The sequence below is a fragment of the Oncorhynchus mykiss genome, chromosome 18, assembly GCF_013265735.2.
Source record: "Oncorhynchus mykiss isolate Arlee chromosome 18, USDA_OmykA_1.1, whole genome shotgun sequence".
Lineage (NCBI taxonomy): Eukaryota > Metazoa > Chordata > Actinopteri > Salmoniformes > Salmonidae > Oncorhynchus > Oncorhynchus mykiss.
The window spans coordinates 20,141,097-20,154,476 of NC_048582.1; positions in this window are offsets into that span (position 1 = coordinate 20,141,097).

A 13,380-nucleotide genomic window follows, 5' to 3' on the forward strand; every position below is an offset into this window, starting at 1 on the left:
TCATTCAGTAATGTCCAAAATGTGAATGCATAGTACTGCATACTACATCCTTCTTGGGGTAGAGCCAAGTTGACTCTAAGGGCAACTTCTACCTGGATCTAACTTCGAGTTCATGAACCTCCTGGTTCAATTGAAGGCATTGGTTTGTTGAGAACATGAACTCTACAAAGATACTGCTGCAATTGATTGAATTCTCCATGTGTTCTATATTAAAGGGCACTTCATTTAATATAACAGGCTATTAAAATTCAATATTGGTGCATAATTTCTACTTAAAATGTCAAAGAAAAGGCACTATTTTTGTGGAACGACCCTCTAACAAATATGAGAGCTTCAGTCTTGAGAGTTTAAGCAAATCAACATCAAACATATCACGGTGTAAGTGTGTGAAGCCCCCCTATAACAGTTATGTACCATACCTATTTGTTATTTGGTTACAAACAAATAATAAAAACAATAGGAATCCTGCATCTTCGGTGCTAAGAACTCTAAATAGGTGTGACACAAAACTAACTGTAAACCTGACTGTGTGTTCATGTTCCTGAATCCCGGCTAACAAAAACGAATCCTTAGAACATACGTAGCCTATCAGGTTCCAGGGATGTCATCTGGTTTCTCTCTCTAGCAGAATGGGTAGTAAACAGTGACACCATAACAACCATCTGTTATATATTAGTGCTGTGGCAAATATGTACTCAGTGAGGATCTAACCTTCAAGCAATTCATTTGAACCACATGTAACCACACAGAGAGCAACAACTTTTCAGCATGCACATACACTATTCTTGACACAAAGCATTTTTGAATGTAATTTTCAACAGCGAAAGCTGTAAGGCTCACTAAAGCATCGCTCTCTCTTTTCTCTCTCGCCTCTCTCTGTATAGCCACATATATACCTGGCACTAACATTAATCCTTTTTCCTGATCTTGTTCACATTCTGATTGTGCCCATATTTTCAGAAACGTGTCTACACATTGTATTCAAATGTGGCTCATATCTTTCCACTGTGTCCGCATTGTGACCAGATTTCCTGGTCCCTCCCTGTATGCAAATGCTTTGACAGCTACTCTTTCAAAATAATGTGTTTATTTATTTTAAGACACATATTGATGCCATAAGTCAATGGTCCCATTGGGCACACTCTGGTTGAATCAATGTTGTTTCTACGTCATTTCAATGAAATTACGTTGCAATAATAATATTTTAAATGGTTTCATTGTCCATATCTGTCTACACTTGTAAGATATCCGGACACAATGCGTTCCTGACTACTTTCAGAGGTGGTCAGGAAGATTGATTACTTACAGAGGTGGTCAGGAAGATCAAATCACAATCAGATCACAATGCATTTTTTAATCGTCTACACCTGTCTGAAAATGTGTGCAAAATCAGAATGTGGACAAGATGAAAAGTGGAAAAGATAAATCAATGAAAGAGTGGATTGCAGGTCCTTCTTCAGGTAAAGGGCATGGTGAGAGAGAACCCTCTTCCCCCCTCCTATACCTATCCTCCATCCCTGATCTGCCCTTTCACCACAGACAAAGGAGTGGCTCGGGAGCTCTTGCAGAAGCAGACAAATCGTCTCCTAACTCTTTTTCTCTCTCTCTTCTCTCTCTCTCTCTCACTCTCCTTTTCTCTTTCTCTCTTTTCTCTTTCCCTAAATTCAATTCAAAGAGCTTTATTGGCATGGGAAACATGTTTACATTGCCAAAGCAAGTGGAATAGAAAATAAACAAAAGGGAAAGAACAATCACAAATGATCAGTAAACATTACACTCACAAAGGTTTTACAATAATATAGACATTTCAAATGTTATATTATTGGCTATGTTGTAACAATGTGACAATAGTTGAAGTATGAAAGGGGAAATACATAAACAGATAAATATTGTTTGTATTTACAGTGGTGTTTGTGTTCCACTGGTTGCCCTTTTCTTGTGGCAACAGGTCACATATCTTGCTGCTGTGGTGACACACTATGGAATTTCACATAATAGATATGGGAGTTTATCAATATTGGATTTGTTTTAAAATGATTTTTTGTTTCTGTGCAATCTGAGGGAAATGTGTGTCTCTAATATGGTCATAAGGAGGTTAGGAAGTGCAGTTCGGTTTCCAGTTCATTTTGTGGCCAGTGGGCACATAGTCTGTCATCTCCTGAGAGCCAGGTCTGCCTTTGGCGGCCTTTCTCAATAGCAAGGCTATGCTCACTGAGTCTGTACATAATCAAAACTTTAATTTTGGGTCAGTCACAGTGGTCAGGTCTTCTGCTACTGTGTACTGTCTGTTTAGGCCCAAATAACATTCCAGTTTGCTCAGTTTCTTTCTTGAGTCTTTTCTAGGTTTCAAATAATTCTATTTTTTTTCTCATGATTTGGTTGGGCCTAATTGTGTTGCTGTCTTGGGGCTATGTGGGGTCGGTTTGTGTTTGTGAACAGAGTCCCTGTACCAGCTGGCTGAGGCGACTTTTCTCCAGGTTCACCTCCCTGTGGGTGAGGGATTTGTTAAGGAAGGTTTGAAAATTGCTTCTTTGTAGGTGATTGTACAATTTCATAAAACATTTTCTGGATTTGAATAATTAGTGGGAATCGTTCTAATTCTGCTCAACATGCATTATTTGGTGTTTTTTGTCCTGCATTTCATTCAATTTAATTGTACAATCTAGTGGGCTCTGGTAGTCTTTAATAGCTGATTCTAAGATTTTTAATTGATCATCTATATGTTTTCACTGTTTGTTCTTTGTTATAGGGCCAAAAGATTGTGGAACTGGTTTATCCATTCATCTCCATTTTGGAAAGATAGCTCTTTATGTTGTTGTTTGTTTAGTGTGTTCCAATTTCCCCCAGAAGTGTTTAGATTCTATGGATTCTTCAATTACATTGAGCTGATTTCTGATGTGTATTTCTGTACTGTTTTAGCGTTTAATCAAATCAAATTGTATTAGTCACGTGTGCCGAATACAACAGGTAAGCTTATTTACGAGCCCCTAACCAACGATGGCTAGAAGACCGGTGATGTCGACCACCGAACGCCGCCCGAACAAGGAGAGGAACCGACTTCGGCGGAAGTCGTGACTGTACACCCCCTTGACACGCGGCTCCAGCAGAGCGCCAACACCGGCCTCGGGGACGACCCGGAGGGCGAGGTGCCGGGCGATCCGGACGGAGACGGTGGAACTCCCGCAGCATTGAAGGGTCCAACACGTCCACCACTGGAACCTAGCATCTCTCCTCCCCCTCCCACTCCACGAGGTATTGAAGGTCCCTCGCCGACGCCTCGAATCCAGTATGGAGCGAACGGAATACACCGGGGCCCCCTCAATATCCAGAGGAGGCGGAGGAACCTCCCGCACCTCAGACTCCTGAAGCGGGCCAGCCACCACCGGCCTGAGGAGAGACACATGGAACGAGGGGTTAATACGGTAATCGGGGGGAAGCTGTAACCTGTAACTAACTTTGTTCAGTATCCTCAGGACTTTAAATGGCCCCACAAGCCGTGGCCCCAGCTTCCGGCAGGGCAGGCAGAAGGGCAGGTTTTGGGTTGAGAGCTACAGGAAACCCTGGCAGCGTGCAGCTGTCCCATCATACTCCCGGGGAAGGGCGAGAGGAATCCCACTGGGACCGGGTGCAGAGGGGGTGAGTAGTGGAGACCCCGGTTGTGCTGGTGGAGGCGCTGGAGGAACTCCCTGTCTCTTCCAGCGGTCCATGGTTTAGATGACGCGGTCCATGGCGGTGCCGAGATGGTGGAGAATCGCCGCGTGCTCCCGGACGCGCTCCTCGACCACTATACCAGGGGCACCTACTCCTGCTGACTCCATATTCAGGTGTGAAATTCTGTAAGACGTGCGTGACTGGATGCAGGGAAGTCAGGTGCTTGAGAGCAGAGAGGAACCGACTTCGGCGGAAGTCGTGACATTAAGTCGTACTTTAAAGTATTTTTACTTAAGTTCTTTACCACCACTGCCAGGAAGTTGTCTGAAAGGAATTGAATTTGTTGTTGGCTAATTGTTTTCTGTTAGGTTTCTACACTATTTTCCTTCCATCTTTAGCATTTCTTAATAGTATGCAGTTTTTTCGGCTTTGATGCCTCATGATTGATTATTGCTCTGTTCAAGAAGGCTGTGATCTGATAGAGGTGTCAGTGGGAGGACTGTGAACGCTCTGAAATACTCTGGGTTGAGGTCAGTGATGAACTAGTCTACACTACTGCTGCCAAGGTAGGCGTAGCTACCGTAAGAGTCCCCTCGAAGCCTACCATTGACTATGTACAGACCCAGTGTGCGACAGAGCTGCAGGAGTTGTGACCCGTTTTTGTTGGTTGTTTAGTCGTAGTTGTGTCTAGGGGGGATATATATTGTGGAAGGAATACTGTTTTACTGGAAGGAGAGAAGGTGATACCCACAACTGGCGAATTGCATGCGCTGAAGCCCAGCGTGAAGACTCAATCAAATGTTTTATGACATTGTTTGGGTGGCTGACCATTTGTGGGCTAACACAAGGGGTCAAACACAGGGGTATTCTCCAGGGCGGGGCGTTCCCATGGAAGTCATGGGATCACTGATGCCAGAAGAGGAATGAAACAGACTAAATGAATGTTACTGTATGAATGAAATTGTCATGTTTGCATTGTCTCAAGAGTTTATAAAGAGCTATGACTTATGATATATTTTATTGTACTGTAAATGCTATGGATTTATTGTTACAGGGAAGCTGTATTCTTTTGTTCATTGGACAGGGATAGTTAAAAGAGGAGTGACACAGAGATGCGCTCCTATCATTTAAATTGATTAGATTAGAATCTGGGTATGTGGTTCCTGTCTTTTGTTTTTACTAGCAAAGTGCAAAGAAATGCTAATTCAGGTTGGGGGTGAGTTTCTGCTTGAATTTGGTTAAAAGGGCAGTGCATTTGCTCATACTTTGAGAACGTGCTACCAAGCTCCTGTGTGTATCAGACACATTGTTTTTTCTCTTTTTCTCAAACAGATTTAAGTCAAAATTGTAACTCGGCCACTCAGGAACATTCACTGTCTGCTGAAAAGGGAATTCATCACCCAATGTCTGGCGGAAAGCAGACTGAACCAGGTTTTCCTATAGGACTTTGCCTGTGCTTAGCTCCATTCCATTTATTTTTTATCCGGAAAAACTCCCCAGTCCTTAACGATTACAAGCATGCTCATAACATGATGCACTCACCACTATGTTTGAAAATATGAAGAGTGGTAATGTGTTGTATTAGATTCAAAGGACGTTGGTGGCACCTTAATTGGGGAGGACAGGCTCCTGGTAATGGCTGGAGTGAAATAATAAGAATGGTATCAAATGCATTAAATACATGGTTTCCATGTGTTTGATGCCATTTAATTTCCTCCGTTCCAACCATTATTATGAGCCGTGCCTCAGCAGCATCCATTGGTTGGATTTGCCCCAAACACAACACTGTCTTCAGGACAAAAAGTTTATTGCTCTGCCACATTTTTTATAGTATTACTTTAGTGTCTTGTTGCAAACCGGATGCATGTTTTGGAATATTTGTATCTTGTACAGGCTTCCTCCCTTTCCCTCTGTCATTTACGTTAGTATTTTGGAGGTACTACAATGTTGTTGATCCAGCCTCAGTTTTCTCCTAACGCAGCCATTCAACTCTGTAACTATTTTAAAGTCACAAATGGCCTCATGGTGAAATCCCTGAGCGATTTCCTTTCTCTCCGGCAACTGAGTTAGGAAGGACGCCTGAATCTTTGTAGTGACTGGGTGTATTGATACACCATCCAAAATGTAATTAATAACTTCACCATGCTCAAAGGGATATTCAATGTATGTTTCTTTTTTTTACCCATCTACCAATAGGTGCTCTTCTTTGCGAGGCATTGGGAAACCCTTCCTGTTTTTTTGTGGTTGAATCTGTGTTTGAAAGTCCATGCAACTTATTATGTGACTTGTTAAGCAACATTTTTACTCCTGGAGTTATTTAGGCTTGCCATAACAAAGAGGTTGAATACTTATTGAATCAAAACCTTTGAGCTTTTCATTTGTAATTCATTTGTAAAAATGAATTTAATCCATTTAAATATAGGCTGTAATACAACAAAATGTGGAAAAAGTCAAGGGGTGTGAATACTTACTCAAGACACTGTAGGTAGCACACAATAGGACATTTTTCTCTGTTGAGATTATTTCCTTATTTATTTCTAACCAGATGTAAAATGTTCCTGTTTTTATTATTTAATTGAGTGGGTTAGGTCTGCTCTATACCAAATTAGCATACTCCCTGAGTCTCTTCCCTGTTTCACACCAGGTGGTGGATGGGACTACCAGCTCTCTGTAACCTAGAAGGAAACCAGTGGGTCCATCTCCTCTATATCATGTTTCTTGTAGGATGACAATGTCTGTATTTCCCGATTTCTTCGGTGAAGTCTGGGTTCCTGCTCTTTAGTCCAATGGCAGACCTTGTATAATCCAGGATGAAATAGTCAAAGCTTTGTGTTACATAGTGTCCAGTGTTGTTATTTGTGTGGTTTAGGCTCGGACCACTAGGTGTGAGCTGAGTATCTGGTGCATGCCTCTTAGGCTGCAGGATGGGGCTTGGGCGGGTGTATTAGTGGGGGTTGGGCCTGTTGCTCTGCATACGGCCTTTCTCTTTCTCTCTAACTCTCTCTTTCTCATTATCTTCATTACAGCAAAGAACAGAGATAACACCCTCTGGGTGTGGTACTTTGGCTGAAACTAAAAACAGCAGAGTCATGCTATCGTGCTGTAGCTTTTTAGCTCCTCTCTGGGGCCAGAGCTCAGGGAGAACAGCCAAGGGATTACACTGTTGCCCTGCTCAACCAACTCAGTAAAATTCATCAAGAAAGGATCAGGGCTTTCCCTTATTGAAACCTTGTGATACGATTAATCTTCTACATCAGCGTTTTTCCTTATCCTTTCTTCCGCTCTTCGTTTTCTCTTAAACTACTTGTAAGGCAAGTGGCCATAGTCAAAGGACTGGAAAAAGGAAATGTATGTCACCATAAATTGATCTGTGTGAAGTGTGGTGTACTTGGGATTATGTAAACGGAAAAGACTAGAAAACATGATGCAATACACACTAAAACCAAATGGTTCTATATAGTACCCAATAAGAGTTATTTGGCTTGTAACCATTGTGGATCCATTTTTTGGTTTGAAGGTTCTATAAAGAACCATGCTCATATGGTTCTAAATGGAACCTGAATGGTGCTATAAAGAACCCTTTCCTTACAGTTCAATAAAGAACCATTAAAAAAGGTTCTATATAGCACCAAAAAAAGGTTATTCTATGGTTACAACCCTTTTTGGGGCTATATAGAACCCTTTTTGTGGTTCTTTCTTTATGTTCCAAAGTATTCCCCCTTAGAACAGCCTCAATTCGTCAGGGCATGGACTCTACAAGCTGGCCCATGTTGACTCCAATGCTTCCCACAGTTGTCAGATGTTCTGGATGTCCTTTGGGTGGTGAACCATTTTTGGTACATACAGGAAACTGTTGAGCGTGAAAAACCCAGCAGCGTTACAGTTCTTGACACATACGGGTACGTCTGGCACCTACTACCATCCCTCGTTCAAAGGCACTTAAATCTTTTGTCTTGCCCATTCACCCTCTGAATGGCACACATACAATCCATGTCTCAATTGTCTCAAGGCTTAAAAATCCTTCTTTAACCTGTCTCCTCCCCTTCATCTACACTGGTTGAAGTGGATATCAATCAGGGATCATAGCTTTCACCTGGTCAGTCTATGTCATGGAAAGAATAGGTGTGATTATGTTTTAACAAATGCTCTTATCCAGAGCGACTAGGGTAAAGTTCCTTGCTCAAGAGCACACCAACAGATTTTTCACCTAGTCAGCTCGCGGATTTGAACCAGTGACCAGTGGCCAACGTTCTTAACCGCTAGGCTACCTGCCGTCAAATATTATATTGGTTTGCGCTTCTTTTGGTCAATTTGCAGTCTGCAAATGATTTATAATTATGTTCCGGGCCCCTAGCCATCCGCTCATGAAAAAATCAGCCCCCGTGGCTGAATCTAGCTGATGATCCCTGCCATAGGCTTTATTATTGAGTTAATTGACAAGTTGAATCAGGTGTGCTATGTCTGGAAAGGCTGGGGTCCCTGAGGAGAGAATTGAGAACCACTAAGTTGGCCAACAGTTCTCAGTTGACACAAGGCCTTACATGACTCTTTCACAAGACACAGCATTGGTCATGTATAAAGTGTAATGGCGTAACACAGCAGATTACATACACTGGAATGACACTCTCACTCACGATTGCACAAAAAGAGCTGTGAGCAAACCACGCCCCAAATAGTTTTTTTCATGAGCCGTAACCTACATTTTAATGACCACTAAAAAAGCAAATAACCCTTTTGTGAACTGTAAAGAACCATTGAATAGCTCAAAAGGTTCTTTGGGTCATTGTGGTTCCTCATAGAACCATCACCTTTCCCAAAGAACCTTAAAAAATTTAATGTGTTCGTGTGCAGGTAATTCCATTGAATTTTGAATGGAAAAAGCAACCTCTCAAATACAAGCTTGTACATGATTGTGTTAAGACATGGTAAAGTAAAATATATATTTATCTGAGGTTGTCACATTTTAACTCTTGGAGTCAAGAATGGACTTCGCTTCACAGCTCAATCACGTTGTCTGCCTAGTTACACATTCAGTCATTCTGTCATTGTTGTTACAGTTTCTTCCTAACAGAAACACATGGATAACCTACCCATGACCCCAGGATTTGGACCCACTATTTAGGGGTGAGAATGTGTGACCTCAATGGAAATTAACTGACTTTTGTAATGTCTAAAACACAGTATACTAATGGTAGGAAAGTGGCATTCTCTCAACTGTAGGATCACACTATTCAAAAACAGATTATGTTCACCTTAGTTTTTATTTGACACTGTGGCTGGTTTCCCAGCCACAAAAAAAGGGAAATATCTTTAAGAATGTATTTTTAGTCCTGAACTAAGCTTAATCTAACCCTATATGACCTTTACATGAAAGTCAATCACCAGGCGAAGAACCATGCCTGTGTTCATACGAGAAGGGTGACATATTGTTGTCTTGTCTAAGTCTCTTATGATGATGTGCCATTGTCATGACAGCACATATTCTGCTTTATCATTGGAGCAGCCCTAGATCAAATCTCTTTGGCAACAGCTGCTCTGGCAACACACCCAGATGACATAAATGCCGCACACCACATCCTCACCTCACCTTGTTTATAGAGGTGCACATGGTCAACGCGTCTGTAATAGTTTAGTGTAAATGGTTTTCTTGAGATTTCAGATGTAATTTATTATTCCATTTGACTGGCTCTAGTTACTGACACAAAGAGGGAAATTAGCCCACAATAGTGACTGTTCAGAGGAGCTAGTAACTCTCAAAACAGAAACTGCAGGCTGGCCCAGCCCTCGAAATGACTCTTAACCATTGTACTCAAGAGGTTTTATTTGTTTTAGGGAGGCATGTAGCCTAGCGATTAAAGTTGGATGGAAAGTTGGAAGTTTGAGTCCTGGGTCTGACAGTAAAAATCTGGTGGGAAGTGAGCTGGCAACCAGAAGGTTACTTGTATCAATGTCATTGGCTCCTGTTGTGCCCTTGAGCAAGGCACTTAACCCCATACATCAACTGCTCCAGTGTGGCAGCCCCTTGCTCCAATCTCTTCCAGAGGGGTTGGGATAAAATCTTATCTTAATGGTCTTTCTCAAGAATTATGCCTTTTCTGTATATGTTCTTATCCACCCACACACCTCTGTGAAGTAGAGGTGTTGTGTTCACGTCCTGTAGGTCTGGTCATCTGATTGGACGTTGACTTTTAGAGTTTGCTATTGGCCAACAACTCAAATAGGTCAGATGGTTATAAAAGGGAATCAGATTCCTTGTATGTTTCTCTTGGTTCCTGCTCTCCTTCGGTGAGGTCAGAGTATGTGAGGGGAGTGGAGCTGGAGCGTACAGAGGTGTCCACCTCTACCACAAAGGGACAAGTAGGATCAGGATGAACAAAAATGCATCCAGAGGTGAAACGTTCCTTGAGCAATGCCTGTCAGACTCAGTAGTCAAGCAAAAACAAATCTGAGACTTGCAGGTTATGACCATGGGAGGCGCTGCAACCGCACCAAAATTGCCAAACCCGAGGAACCAGGTTCAACATATCCCTAAGAGTGTCATTGACCAATGCTTGAAGGACTGACGGCGAGTTCGATAATCCAAAGGGCATGACTAAATACTCATAGTGACCACTAGGGCTGTTAAAGCCAGTTTTCCACTCATCTCCCTCCCTGATTCTCACCAGATTGTAAGCGTTGCGGAGGTCCAGTTTGGTGAGGAATTGGGCCCCTTGGGCCAGCCCCAAGCCCCAGCGAACATCAGGGGTAGGGGGTAATGATTATTGATCATAATCCGGTTCAGCCCTCTGTAATCGATGCAAGGACGCAGGCCTCCATCCTTCTTACCCACGAAGAAGAAGAAGCCTCCCCCGGCTGGGGATGTAGAGGGGCGAATGAAACCTGCCTACAGCGACTCCCAGATGTAATTGTCCATGACTGCTGCTTCAAGATTCGAGAGGGAGTACAGGCGGCCCCGGGGAGGTGTGGAGCCGTGGAGGAGTTCTATGGCACAGTTGTATGGACGATGGGGGGGAAGGGTGGTGGCTTGCCTCTTACTGAAAGCCTCCCGGAGGTCGAAGTATTCGAGAGTGAGAGAGGAGAAGTCTTGGTCTTCAATGGATGCAGGAGGACACGGCAAAGCTCTTGGTGGGGGTCTTAGACATTTAGTCTGGCAGTCCCTACCCCAGTCTAGTAGGTGTCCCGTGGACCAGGAGAATGGTGGGTTACATAGCGCTAGCCAGGGGTACCCTAGGATAAGGGGGTTCTCGGGAGCAGTGATCAAAAGAAAACGAATAGTCTCTGAGTGGTTCACCTCAACTTCCAGTAGAAGGGTCTCTGATATTTGGGAGAGTTTTTCATGCTGCCTCCCCAGCAGTGCTCCTTGGTGGGTTACAACATTCTTGATCTGGGTGATCTCTGCTGGGTCCATGTTTGGGCAGAAGCTTGCCGTGGTGAGGTGGGACCCAGGTGCAGAGAAGAGACCAGAGGAGGAATTAGTGGTTAAGGATAAACGTAATACTTTATTGAGAAACGGTTGCCACAGGATAACAGTACACTTGAAAAAACAACAAACGCAACAAAAGTCTCAAACTCACTCAGGAAACGAACGCACATGGTAAACAATTCAAGCTTCTGCAAAGGACAAAAACAAAAAACACATCTCTTTTAACAGGGAAATCATAATGAGTAAATTGGACACACCTGAGTGTCGTTAATGCCTCTAGGACGGTCTCTGCCACTCTCTGGTGACAGGTGGAACCATGACAGAAGGCAAGACAAATCAAAGTGACATATTCATGTAAGAAATGGTCTCATATCAAACTGTTGGTTTAGACCTCTAGGAGACATGGTGCACGCACGGTGAATCCAATCCAAATCTCTTCTCAATAACAGATTATCAGTATCCCTCCTAGGAGTCTTAACATGCTCGATGCCAATGTATTTCAAAGAGCTAATGTTGTGACGAGCCTCCGTGAAATGCGCAGCCACAGGGTTTCTCTGGTCAAGGGTCCTGATATTACTCATGTGTTCTGCTGTCCTTGTTTTCAGAGCTCGTTTAGTTTTTCCTACATAGCATAGACCCCCAAATACACTTGATCAGCTATATCCATGTTTTTTTTGTGGAACATGTAATGATGCCCTTAATCTTAATGACCTTGCCCGTAATAGGGTGATTGAACATAGTGCATCTTTTCGTAAAGTTACACTGGGTACATCCGCCACGTCTATAGTTACCGTCCGGCACGTTGTCTATCTAGAAAAGTACTACATGGCACTGGTGGAAGATCACACCTCTCCACCATTGGACTGATGTTGGGGGCGTGTCTGAAAACGACCCGCGGGGGTTCTTTAAACGTATTTTCCAGTTGTGGATCAGTGCTCAACATGTACCCGTGTTTTTTAATGATGTGGTCGAACTGTTTACCAAGTGGGGAGTATTGAAGGAAGCACTGAACGCGTGGGTCAGGTGCGCGGGGAGGTTTGGGCGTGAGGGTGTCATCAAGGGTCATATTTTTTATAACGTTCCCTTGCGCCATGCAGCCATTCTTCTGGGTAGCCCCCGCAGTCTGAAACGCTCATCCAGATAGACGGCTTGTTCACTCGGTGTACTACCAATCCTGCGTATGCGACTGTATTGGCTAATGGGGAGGCTCTTTTTTAGGGGTGTGGTGTGGAAGCTGTCTTCCGGGTAACAGTGAGTCGGCTTCCTGTATAGATCCGTGCTAAATCCACCCCCTCCCTCTTAAACAAAATGGCAAGAAAACGTGTTTCATGCGCATCAAAGGCTAGGGTGCATTTCAAATGTTGACTGCTTGTAGTGATGAAGGAGTGGAATCGATGAAGTTCCTCTGCTGTGCCCTGGAATGAAAAGAATACGTCATCAATGAGGCGTTTCCAGAGTCTGATACGGCGCAAGAATGAATTGTTAGGGCTGAAAATCCCATTCTTCTCAAACAACCCCACACGCAGATTGGAATAATTCGGTGCCATTTTTACTACCCATCGCAGTTCCCTTCTGTTGAATGAACATGTCATTGTCAAACATGAAAAAGTTCTTAGTCAGACAATCTGAGCAAATTGAACCATACGGTTAATGCTAGGGAGTGTGCCAGTGGGTCGTTGACTAAGAGAGTTTGCCATGGCTTCTAGGCCTCCCTGATGGAGGATGTTAGTATACAGGGATTCAACATCAAAGCAAGCCACAAGCGTCTCCCCATTGATATTGTGCATTGTCCTGAGGGTGTTAATCCTGTCCATAGGATTGCATACATTTGCAGAGTGACACAACACTGGGTTTTTAGAGAGACATCTACAAAAGCAGAAATATTTTCAGTCAAGGAACCAATGGAGGCCACAATAGGTCTCCCTGGCGGGAGATAGTTTGTGGATTTTTTGGTAAGGAATGAATATTGCTCCTGATTATATAGTCTACTTTCATGAACTCACATTCTTTTTGCATAACGTCTCCACTTTCCACAAGAGACTTCAGCTTGCAGTGAATCTCCTCTTTGAACAGTGGTGTGGGGTCACGTGGCAATTTCTGATAGAAAGTCATCACGGTTCAACAACACCACAGCTAATTAAGTGTATCATATCAACAAAAAAATCTGATCTCTTAAAAGTTTCCTTAATTTTTCTTCTATTATCTATACAATAGGACATAGTTGATTTTGGGCTCCGTTTTCATTTGGTTATTTTGCCTAAAAACCTTTATGCCTACCGATAGAATAGAAACTCTGGCAAGAGTGG